The sequence below is a fragment of the Primulina tabacum genome, chromosome 14 (genome assembly GCF_025594145.1).
Source record: "Primulina tabacum isolate GXHZ01 chromosome 14, ASM2559414v2, whole genome shotgun sequence".
In the NCBI taxonomy this organism is placed as follows: Eukaryota; Viridiplantae; Streptophyta; class Magnoliopsida; order Lamiales; family Gesneriaceae; genus Primulina; species Primulina tabacum.
The window spans coordinates 976232-988885 of NC_134563.1; the positions used below are offsets into that span (position 1 = coordinate 976232).

General features: G+C 30.8%; 2 pseudogenes; both read right to left on the reverse strand.

Moving 5' to 3' along the window:
- Positions 1-2734: 2734 nt before the first annotated feature.
- Positions 2735-5549, reverse strand: LOC142525583 (heat shock cognate 70 kDa protein-like; annotated as a pseudogene).
- A 1116-nt stretch (positions 5550-6665) lies between these two features.
- Positions 6666-8940, reverse strand: LOC142524909 (heat shock cognate 70 kDa protein-like; annotated as a pseudogene).
- Positions 8941-12654: the final 3714 nt, after the last annotated feature.

A 12654-nucleotide genomic window follows, 5' to 3' on the forward strand; every position in this document is an offset into this window, starting at 1 on the left:
TCAAACGTATGGGACTCCATTGTTTAATATTCCAATGCCACCAAGGTTACTTTGAAGGAATCTCAATTACTTTGAATCAATCGAGTCATTGTGATCAAATAATATCATATTTTTAATTAATTATTTTTAGAATTTTTTAAATTATTTATAGGAAACCTGATTATGTCATTCTATATTACTCCAGAAACTATCAAGCCAATTGCTCAAACTAATTGTAATAAAGTAATATTATTAACCAAAAATATGAAAGAAAAAAATACTCATATTCCTACCAAACTAAACTGTAGGACCGAGTGCTTGTCACATTACCAAAAGCTATAGCTAATGGTAATGGTACAACTCAAATCTTTTAAACCGCACAACAGCTCAAACACCACGATTCGATCGCTCTACCAAGCATGGACAATTATTGCACCCAACATAAACAATTCACATTAAATAATCTTTAAAAAAAATTTCACAACAAATAAAAGAAAAGTCAACTACAAGTTGGCATCAAGCATGAGAGCATGCATACAAATTGTAGGGCAGTGGATAGAGACTTTCTTTGCTTCGTTGTTTTTTTTTTTTTTTTTTTGTGGTAGGGGGATGCATCGAAATTTTAAATTATCACAATAAAAAAACTAAAAAAACGTAGAAGAAATAATAATAATCATTGAGAAAATTGTTTTGTAGCCAAAAAAATATAACGTAAAAAAATGGGAAAGTTGGAATCGAGAGATAAATATTTTAATATTTTTTGTGGTAAATTTTGTCATGTGTATTTGGCCATCTTTGTAATTTATTTATTTTTTTTATCATTTTTCCAACGTAACACTAGTTTATGTAATGTAACGATAGTATTCCAGGTGACAAATGATTACAATTGTTAAAAACTAAAAGATTCATCACTAAAACTCAATTTTGACAACATTGAGACATTTTCTCAATTGCAAAATGGTAAAAAAAAGAAATCGAACGATAATCTAATTTTACCTAAAAACAAATAAAGCAAGCTACTTAATTTAAAATAAATTATTTCGATGGATTTAATGAATTCAATTCTTTGTGATATAAGCTTCTTATGATTAAAAAAAATGTATATTTCCCACAAATTGAATAATGAGAAAAGATAATTTAATCAAAGTGGGCTGAATAATAGTTTTAAACTAAGCGATTCATTCAACAAAATAAGTACACCGACATGTTCTTTGTCATTTTTCACACGACTTTTAAAAAAAAAATTCAAACAAATGAATATTATATTAATTCCAAAATAATATTAATAATCGAGAGAGAAGAAAGATAAACAAGACATTAGGAATAAAACTACTCACTCACGCATCAGAATTGTGAGAAACGAGCAATTATCGCTTTATCGATAATAATATCTAATAATAATGATGTAACTTAAATTTTTTAAACCATACAACAAGTCAAACAACACGTTTCAATTGTCTTACCAAACATGAACGTTATTACAATAAACTAAAGCATTTATAACATTGTTTTAAAAGCATATTGATAAATGTACGGACAGAGAGATAGAGAAAGTGACTTAGGTGGACGAAAATAGTTTTTTCTAGAACAATTAATCATTAAAAGTATAAATATAAAAAAAATACATTTTATGTCTACTAAATTATAGGTATATGTATAAAAAAAATTGAGAAGGAAGAAAAACAAATCAAATGAGTTGAAAAATGAAAAATTAGTGATGGAAAAAGAACTTGGGGATAATTTAGACATAAAAAATAATATTTGAGCTTGTTTTAGTTATTTTGTGTCAATGTTATATGATCTTAAAAATAAGTCAGTTTTGCTTTATTTATTTTTAAAAAATTTAAGATTTTTTTTTATGAATAATGTAAGATCGTTTGTAGAAATGTTAACTAAATACTTGCAGATGTCTTAATTATGACTTCCATGGTATTATTTAAAATAGTTTATAGCCTTAGCTAAATACACTCTTATAATTGACAAGCGATCGATTGCTCATTAGGATTATATAATTAACAACGTGACATTTGTGGATTAATTCATATGTTTTTTTTTTATGATTTACAATTTATGTAAAACATTTACTAATCTCCCAATTCCATAACTTATATCATTTTAATTAATTGATGTTTAGACAGTCCAAATTTAGATGAGGTAAATACTTGTAGAAATAATAATTAATTAAAAAAAAAACTGAAAGAAAAGAAAAACAAATCAAATAAGCGAATAGAGGTAAAAGTTTGGGAAAATTTTGGTCATAAAGATAATTAACAAAAATTAATGTGAGACGATCTCATGAGTTAATTTTGTGATGCCGATATTTTATTTGACTCACTTATAAAAAAAATTATTATTTTATATTATAAATATGAGCATGATTGATCCATTTTACGAATAAATCTGTGAAACCGTCCGATCATAGATATACTAAAGAAAAATATAGGCCGCTTTAATTGCGGAGTTTTGAATAAATATTATTCATTCCATCATAAATACATATATGTTTATATGATGTTCACATAGATTAAGAAAATCATTGGAAAAACAAATGTTACAAGCAAATTTTAAATTTTATTTATATTTAATTCATTCAAAAAAAAATGATTATATACGTGAATTTGTCCACATTAAATCTTAAATGGCTCATTTAAGTAAATAATTAATTAAAATAAAAATTTTCTAATTTACTATGATTTTCGTAATACTAACCAAGGAAACACCTCAGTTTAATAACGTATTACATTAACTTGTGAATTAATATCTTGAAAATCGATAATCCCCACATGATAAGTCTCAGTAATTTATGAAAAATATTTCAAAAACAAAGAAACGCCAAATGAATCTCACTCCCAAAGCAATCAATCTTAATCTATGATTTTTTTGATAATAGGATCCCAAATGCTCTCCAACTCCTTTCTTCTATTTTCATACAGACACGCTTCTTCTTCATCTTTGTGTTCATCCAACAACTTTATAGCAAACTTGATCAGGCCTTCTAGTTTTTTGGAGTCGGGATTTAGTGATTTGGAAGGATATTTTCTGATCATAGCTCTGGTGCCGTAGACATAATTTTCCAGAGAATTCTTCTCCTCGAATTTCTTTTTATGCTCCTCATCATCTAACTTCATTCTCTCGGCTTCCTCCAACAATCTGTCAATCTCATCCTCGGACAGCATGCCTTTGACATTGCTGATTGTGATGCTGTTTTTCTTACCAGTTTTTTTTTTCTCGAGCAGTCACAGTTAAGATACCGTCAGCATCAATATCAAAGCATACCTTTATTTTTGCGATGCCCCTCGGTGCAGGAGGAATGCCAAACAAAACAAATGAACCCAATAGAATATTGTCACTTGTTCTAGGCCTTTCACCCTCGTACACTTGCAAATTTCCACTAGTTTGGTCATCGTAGCAAGTAGTCACTTGTGTTATCTTTTTAGTAGGTACAGTGGTGTTTCTTGGGACAACTACGAGCATTTCATCATGTCCAATGCACACCCCAAGAGATAGAGGCGTTACATCCCACAGTTTCAGGTCTTTAATCTCATAATTACCGTGTCCAGTCAAAACAGCTGCCTGAACCGCTGCACCATAAGCTACGGCCTCATCAGGGTGAATGCTTTTGCATAATTCCTTACCATCAAAGAAATTTTGAAGTAATTGTTGCACTTTTGGAATTCTAGTGGATCCACCAACAAGCACAACATCATGGATACTTTTCTTGTCCATCTTGGCATCATTCAAACACTTCTCCACGTGGCCAATGCATTCCTCAAACAAGGCCATGTTGAGTTCCTCAAATTTGGCCCGTGATATTTTGGATTCAAAATCGATTCCGTTGTACAAACAATCAAGTCCAATAGTTGTGTGTGCCATAAAAGACAGATTCCTCTTTGCCCTCTCACAAGCTGTTCTCAACCTTCTCAATGCTCGTGGGTTGTCTCTTATATCCTTTTTGTTCTTTCTCTTGAATTCTTCAACAAAATACTTCACCATTATGTTGTCAATATCCTCTCCTCCAAGGTGGGTGTCACCGGCAGTTGACTTAACCTTGATGGTACTCTTCACCATTGTGAGAAGAGAAACATCAAAAGTGCCACCACCAAGGTCAAAGATAAGCACATTCTTTTCACCACTAATCTTTTGGTTGAGACTATAAGCAATGGCTGCAGCAGTTGGTTCGACAATGACACGCAATACATTGAACCCGGAAATAATTCCGGCATCTCTAGTCGCTCGCCGTTGGGAATCATTGAAATAGGCAGGTACTGTAATAACTGCATTTTTTACTGTAGATCCAAGATAAGCTTCGGCGATCTCCTTCATCTTGGTGAGTACCATTGAAGATATCTCTTCAGCAGCAAATTGTTTCTCTTCACCTTTATAGGTTACCACAATCATGGGCTTATCATGACTACCTGAAATGACCTTAAATGGCCAAAGCATCAAATCTTTCTGGACCAAAGGCTCGTGGAATCTCCTACCAATCAATCTCTTTGCATCTGCCGAATAAATTATATTGTAGAAGCATTATATATTTACGGACCATATGAATAAGACTATCTTCCACAACAGTTTTTTGTTCAATGAAAATCCTACAGTTTGTACATTATCATTAGTATACGCATGAATACAAGCAGAGGGATTATCCAAGGATATCTTAACGATTATGGTAGCTTACAAACCACATAATGCCAAGATTGGGGAAATTGGTTAAATAATGTAGGTCATCTCTTTTTTTAAGAAAATGACATCCTCAAGTGTATTTGAAATATACCCGAGGAAAATTTGAAATATACTTGAGGAAAAATAATTGATCCAAGTTAAAAAATAAAATACCCATGTCAAGCTTGAGATATAGGTCCAAGACTCCAAATAATTGTCACAGAATCACATATTTCACTCCAGAAGCCTTTCAAAATCACATCCGATCATGCTGAACTCAAAACTCGAGAGTTTTCTACAGAAAAGAAAGCGCGAAACTTTGGTAGCAACCAAATTGGACACATATTATAAATTCTGCCGATTGAGTTTTAGCGGAGCAGAAAGAAAAATACAGAAAACAAAATCAGAATACAAATGCATCATCATGATATTTCCCAAAAAACAGATAGAAGTACCATATATTAATCTAGACGAAACCCACAGATACAGAACCAATTCACAAGGTTAATGAATGAAGAAAGTGGGAATCTTGATGCCTCACCAAAAACAGTGTTAATGGGGTTAAAGGCGACGACATTCTTGGCAGCATCGCCTATGAGACGTTCGGTTTCATTGAACGCTACATAAGAAGGCGTAACCCTGTTGCCCTGATCGTTGGGTATAATCTCCACTCGATCGTTCCTCCACACAGCCACGCATGAATAAGTGGTGCCCAAATCGATTCCGATCGCCAGCCCTTCGCTTTCTCCAGCCATGGCAAATCAAGTGAACAGCTTTGAGTAACTTAATCGAGAAGTTGTTTACAGAGTGTATGGCCATAAGATTAAAAAATAAAATTGGGAAGCTGGATTTGCAAAAACGTCTGTTGGCATTCACGCTGAATTCGGCTGAGTTAGGCAAACCAAAGGCGGGAAATGACTTTCTTGAAATTGGGAACAATTTTTGAACATCAAAATTTAAAAAGTCCTCTTAAAATGGTATATTAACTTTTTTAGTCAATTAATTTGTGTCATGTTGATTTTGACACACTAAATTTTGGTTTTTATTGCATTTGATTTTTTTTGGCTTTTAATTATAATTTGCTGGAAGATTGACTTGATGCGAAAAGTACCGATGAGTACTAAAAATTATTGACGTGTCAAATGTCATATCAATAATCAGATCAAAATAATCGAAAATTAAAATTTGAATAATTAATGAAAAAACCCAAAATATACTATGATCCAAATGCATCAAATGACAACTGTTTTTTGTTCAGCAAGAAATCCCAAGTTCCACAAATAATACGCCATCATTAGCATATACATCAATACAAACAGAAGCATTACCCATTTGCGGAAACATTAACTACAGAAAACAAATAGCACAACTTTGTTCTATTCACCAATACACATATACTATAGCACCTGCAGGTTGAGCTTCAGTGGAGGGAAAAAAAATACATATCAGGACTCACAAAATTGAGTCGTGAGACCGTTTCAAATGAGATATTTTGAATGTTACTAAAATTTAAATGCAAAAATAACAAAAATGTTCTGGTTCAGTATCAAATGTTTCAACTCATGTCTTGTATTCTCAAAGACATGAGCTTCTCCAGCTTCGTGCTCTTCCAACCACTGTATAGCAGATTTGATCTCATCTTCTACATTTTTCGCGAGACAAATGTTATTTAAAATTCATCGTCAAATCTTTCTATGAGACAAATACATCAATCCAACGGCTACCTTATATTTGCCACGAAAATGCTTGTTAACAACATGAAAGTTATATTGTGACAAAGCATCTGATGTACTAAATTAGCAGCTTAAATTTTTTCATTTAAAACAACTAATTAACTAAACATCAATGGCAAACTATACATTCAAGAAAAAGTGAATTTAACTCGCGCCAAAGTTCACAATAAATTTAAAGCATCAATTTTCAGAATTTAAGCAAATACAATACTTGATTTAAGTTATTTTTATAATGATTTTTCTTTCATATTTTATCAGACAAAAACTTAATCCCAAGTAAAAAAAAGTTCAAATTACACCAAACGAATCTCTCTCAATCATAAGCTATAATTTAGTAATAATAGGACCCCAAATACTTTCCAACTCCTTTCTTTTATCTTCAAGCACAGATCTTTCTGCATCTTTGTGCTCATCTAACCACTGCATAGCAGATTCGATCTCGCTTTCTGTTTTCTTGGCATCGGTAAACTTTCTTCTCACAGCTCTAGCTTTGTAAACATAATCTTCCAAAGAATTCTTTGCCTCAAATCTCTTTTTATGCTCCTCATCCTCCAACTTAAATCTCTTGGCTTCTTCCAACATCCTCTCAATCTCATCTTGAGACAACATGCCTTGAACATTGCTGATAGTGATCCCATTTGTATTACCAGTTGCTTCATCTTCAGCCGTCACGGTTAAGATTCCAATAACATCAATATCAAAGTACACATTCATTTTAGCCACGCCCTTCAGAGAAGGAGAAATGCCAGACAAACAAATTCACCCAACAAAATGTTGTCCCCTGTTCTAGGCCTTTCACCCTCGTACACTTGGAACCGCACAATACTTTGGTAATCAAAAAGAGTGGTCAACCCCCGTTTTTCCTTCCTCGTAGGAATTGTGGTATTCCTAGGAACTACTACACCCATCTCACCATCATTTTTCTCTATACCAAGAGAGAGTGGGGTGACATCCTGCAACACCAGGTCTCGAATATCATGAGTACCCTGGCCAGTCAAAATTGCCGCTTGAATTGCTGCACCATATGCTACAGCTTCGTTGGGGTGAATGCTTTTGCACAGCTCCTTACCATCAAAGAAATCTTGAAGTAATTGTTGAACCTTCGGAATTCTAGTGGATCCACCAACAAGCACCACATCGTGGATGCTTTTCTTGTCCATCTTCGCATCCTTCAAACACTTCTCAACGTGGCCAATACATTCTTCAAACAAGTCCATGTTGAGCTCCTCAAATTTGGCACGTGTTATTTTAGAGTTAAAATCGATTCCATCATACAGACAATCAATCCCAATATGCGTATGTACCACAGAAGACAATTCCCTCTTTGCTCTCTCGCAAGCCGTCTTCAGCCTTCTCAATGCTCGGGGGTTGCTTATGTCTCTTTTGTGCTTCCTTTTGAACTCTTGAACAAAATAGTTCAACATTCTATTGTCAAAATCCTCCCCTCCAAGGTGAGTGTTGCCAGCAGTTGACTTAACCTTAAAGGTGCTCTTCACCATTGTGAGAAGAGAAACATCAAAAGTGCCGCCACCGAGGTCGAAAATAAGCACATTCTTTTCATCGGAGCTACTAGACATTTTGTCAAGACCATAGGCAATGGCGGCAGCAGTTGGTTCAACAAGGATTCGCAAGACGTTGAGCCCAGAAATGACACCGGCATCTTTGGTTGCGCGCCTCTGGGAATCATTGAAGTTGCAGGTACGGTTATAACAGCATTTTTAACAGTAGATCCAAGAAAATCTTCTGCAGTCTCCTTCATCTTGGTCAGTACCATTGAAGAAATTTCTTCAGCAGCATATTGCTTCTGTTCACCTTTGTAGGTAACCACAATCACTGGCTTATCATTTTCACCACAAATAACCTTGAATGGCCAAAGCATCACATCTTCCTGGACCAATGGATCGCTGAATCTCCTACCGATCAATCTTTTAGCATCTATAAAGTAAGTCATATTCATAGAAGCATTATACTATCAGAGACCATATTAATGAATAAGACTTGTCTTCCAAATACATCAGATGACAACATTCTTTTGTTCAGTAAAAAATTAAGTTCCACAGTCTGCAAATTGTACCATTTCATTAGCACACACATGGAACTGAACAAAAGCATCATTCGGGCATATCCTTGGCTTATGAAGTTGTGATAGTTTATAAAATCACATCAGCTCAAAGTGAAAACAGAACCAGAGTTTTTTTTTTTACAGAAACATAGGGAAGAACATAGAACATTAGAATCCGAACACATCATCTAGATGCAACAAACAAGATGGGTGAATGAAGAAACTGGTTATCATGTATAACGTCTCACCAAAAACAGTGTTAGTGGGGTTCATGGCGACTAAGTTCTTGGCAGCATCGCCGATGAGACGTTCGGTGTCACTGAAAGCTACATAAGAAGGTGTGATCCGGTTGCCTTGATCATTGGATATGATCTCCACGCGATCCCGTTTCCACACCGCCACGCATGAATAAGCGGTGCCCAAATCGATTCCAATCGCCGGTCCTTCATCATTGCCAGCCATTGTCTATCTGTACTAAGAGGACACTAGGAGTGGTAAGTTTAACAATCTATATATCTTTTTGATATTTTTTTTTATAGAGACTTCTTTATCTTCTTTTAAAAAAATTCAAATTTGAATTGAAAACATAAAATTCAATTATGATTTGTATTATTATATCAATTCATTTATTAGCACAAATTTGAATTTAATTTATTTTTATATCAATTCAAATGTAATTTATGAATTATAGGTTTTTTATTTTTTTTATTCAAGTTAAAACTTAACTCCATTGAAAACATAAACTACTTTTAAATTTTTGTATTTATTATATCAAGTCATTTAATTTGGGATATAATTTTGTGTTACTATAATATATTTAGTTATTATTATTATTATAAATTGTATAAATATTTTAGTATGATTTATGCATCACATTCAGACAATCAATTTTCAATAAGAATAAAAAAAAAATGAGCGCAATGTTAAGCATCACCCGTGAGGTAAATCATTAAAAAAATAAATCTGGCCTTTAAACTCTGATTAGTTCGTTGATACGATCTACATGCATATAGAAACAATAGAGATTCAAGTTTAAAATGTATTTTTCATTATCAAGAAGTTATTATTTTTTCCCATCCGTTTTATTTTTTGAGGTGTATTATTTATATTTTTTTTTATTTTATATGATTCACACTCACACACGTATATATAAAGAGAATATTTGCTATATTTGGAAAGTTTTCGCCAAAAAATAATATGTTGTAAAAGGAAAATTTTATCATTATTAATTCATTCACCTACCTTATTAATATTTGAAACAAATAAGAAATAAATAAGTAATCATTTGAATTTTTTAAAATTTATTTTTTAAAATTCAAATATAAATTTGATGTTCTTTGAAATTATAAATTACATTTAAGTATTTGTATTGATTATATCATTCAACTTAATTTCGATTATGGTTTTAAGTTGTGTTACTTTTATATATTTTATGTTTACTATTCTTTATCATACTAAATAAAATATAAATTTTTTATATAATATTATGTTTTTAACTTTTTAAAACAGTGTCGGTAAATTATTACTATTATTATGTATCTTAATATAACTTTAAAATATGTATCTTAATAGAAATTTAACATAAATATTTTTAACATGTTCAAAAAATAATTATTTTTTTAATCAAAATTTAATCATCAATTAAACGACAAAAAATTTGAATTTTTGAAAAATGTTTATTTATTGTTTAAAATTTTGACAAATAAAATAATATATGATTTTTTAAATATTTTTTCAATTCTTTTTATTGATAGCAGTTTCACTTAACTAAGATAAATAAGTCAATTTAACAACAAAATATTGTTCTCATCATTTTAATATTATCTCAAATGACATAAATATTTTGATATAATGATTTTTTAATAATATTATTTAAAATTTAAATATATTCATTATATTATATCAATAATTTTAAATAATTATTCAAACATTAATATTTATTAATTTTAATAATTAATTACATAAATAACACTTCGTGAATCGCACGGATGAAATACTAGTTTACAAAGAAAACCGAACTCAACACCTAGTTTTATAATTATGTCTGAAATGAATAATTTTTTGTTTGGATTAAATATTTATTATGTATGCTTGAATATTTAATATTCTAAATAATAAAATAGAATATAAAATTAAAATAATTAAAGCACAAAATGGGGGAAAGAAATTGTCATCCATAGTAAAATTGTCGATTTTATTTTTTGGAGAAAATTATTTTCTATAGATATGGGATCTATATCCAAGCAATATTAACCGGAACATAGTATTTTTGGCCTACTAACTTAATAAAATTTGAGTTTTGGTTTATTAAATAATTAAAATTTAGTTTTGTATATAAATATATCATACTCACAAACTAGTAAATGAAGAGAAGACCATACAAGGTAGAGTCTTTATATCAATATATTTTTAAGTTAGCTCTGAAAATTTAAAAAGAGATTTAAAATTGGTCTTTATTTTAAATGCAAATAGACTAGCTTGACTCTTGACTTAATTACACAAAGTCATCAACACCCAATTTTGTTTTCTTAGTCTATGTAACTTAGAATTTTTATATTTTAGTCGTGTAATTTGTCAAAGTTTGGTTTCATCTAATTACTTGGATTTTTTTTTATTTTTGGTATTTTTTTGGTCTGAAGCTGAAAAATCCACTTAATATTGCTTATTTAGTACTGATGTTTTTCGACGTGACTCATATAATAAGAATAAACCTTATATTACACACATTAAAATTCACCTAAGATAAATAAAGAGAAAGGACAATTTTTTTCCCTCTCATTTTGAAATATTGAATGTTTTTTATTTTATTTTTCCTGAAATCTAATGTTAAAAAAAAGATGTATTTTTAAAAAATTAATAATTCTTTTATTAGGGGTATGAATCAGATACAACAGTTCATATTTTACGATTAAAAAATATCGATTTTTTTAATAAAAAAATCACTATTTTCCTACCAAACTAAATGAATTCATAATAAATACAAGAAAGGTCAATTACAAGCTGATCTCACAGCATGAAGAAACAAATTTGTTGCTTCATTTTTTTTTAGAAATTTATATCAATCGAGTCATATGTCATGGTCTGACAGTTTCAACGCAGAGACTTGAAGATTTTGGCAAATGAAACTGTGAAAGAGGCTTTAATCTGTGTAATCACGGACATTTGTCATTTTATTAAAAATTATAATTGATAGTAATAATAACAATACAATTTTCAATATTTTAAATAGTATAACAACTAGAACACTACGGTTCGATCGTTCTCTTAGTAAGGCTAATTATTACACCCCAACAATAACCCTGTCAATAATTCCGCATGTTGCAATTATTGAGAATATTTTTTACTAAAATATATAACTGATAGTAATATTAAAACTCCAATATTTTAAATCATACAATAAATCAAGAGTCATGGTTTTATCCATCTCATAATAGTAATAATTATTGTACATCAACAATGATCATTCCAACAATTGTACATTTTGAAATCAATGGAAATCAATTTCACTGAAAGCTATAGCTTATAGTAATGGTGCAACTCCAATTTTTAAAATATATAACGACCCAAGCATCACGGCTCGATATCTCTGCTAACATAGATAATTATTACACCCCGACAATCATCTTCATAATAATTGCATTCCTTGTTGTCAATGAGAATCTGTTTTACGAAAAATTATAACTGATAAAAATGGTACAATTTCAATATTTTAAAGCGTACAACAGTCAAACGTTACAATTCGGTCGTTCTCCTAGAAACGAAAATTATTGCACCTCAACATAATGTAAACATGCTATCATGTGGTTTAATTATTTTAAATTATTGTCATAACATATTTTCAAATTATTGAATTCTTATTAAGTGATGATTTTAAATCTGAATTGGAAAGTAAAAAGGTTCCGAAGGATATATAGAGCATATCCCGAGAATCTTGAATTTGGTGTGTGATATTATATATGTCTCGTTAAACTTTATGCGGCAAAAAATTCCAATAATACGAAGTAAAGTTCGACAGATGTGACCGAAATTAGGAATCGAAATGTTAACTAATTTTAGGCTAAAAGTAAGAGCATCGTTTCACTTATATTAACCATGTATGTCAAAATAAATTCAAATACTTATATGACTTTTACTTTATAAAACTCAAGCACACATTTTTCCTAATTTGAGAGTTGATTGGAAGAGCTTCGTCACCTTCTTACCTTATTAAAAACAAAG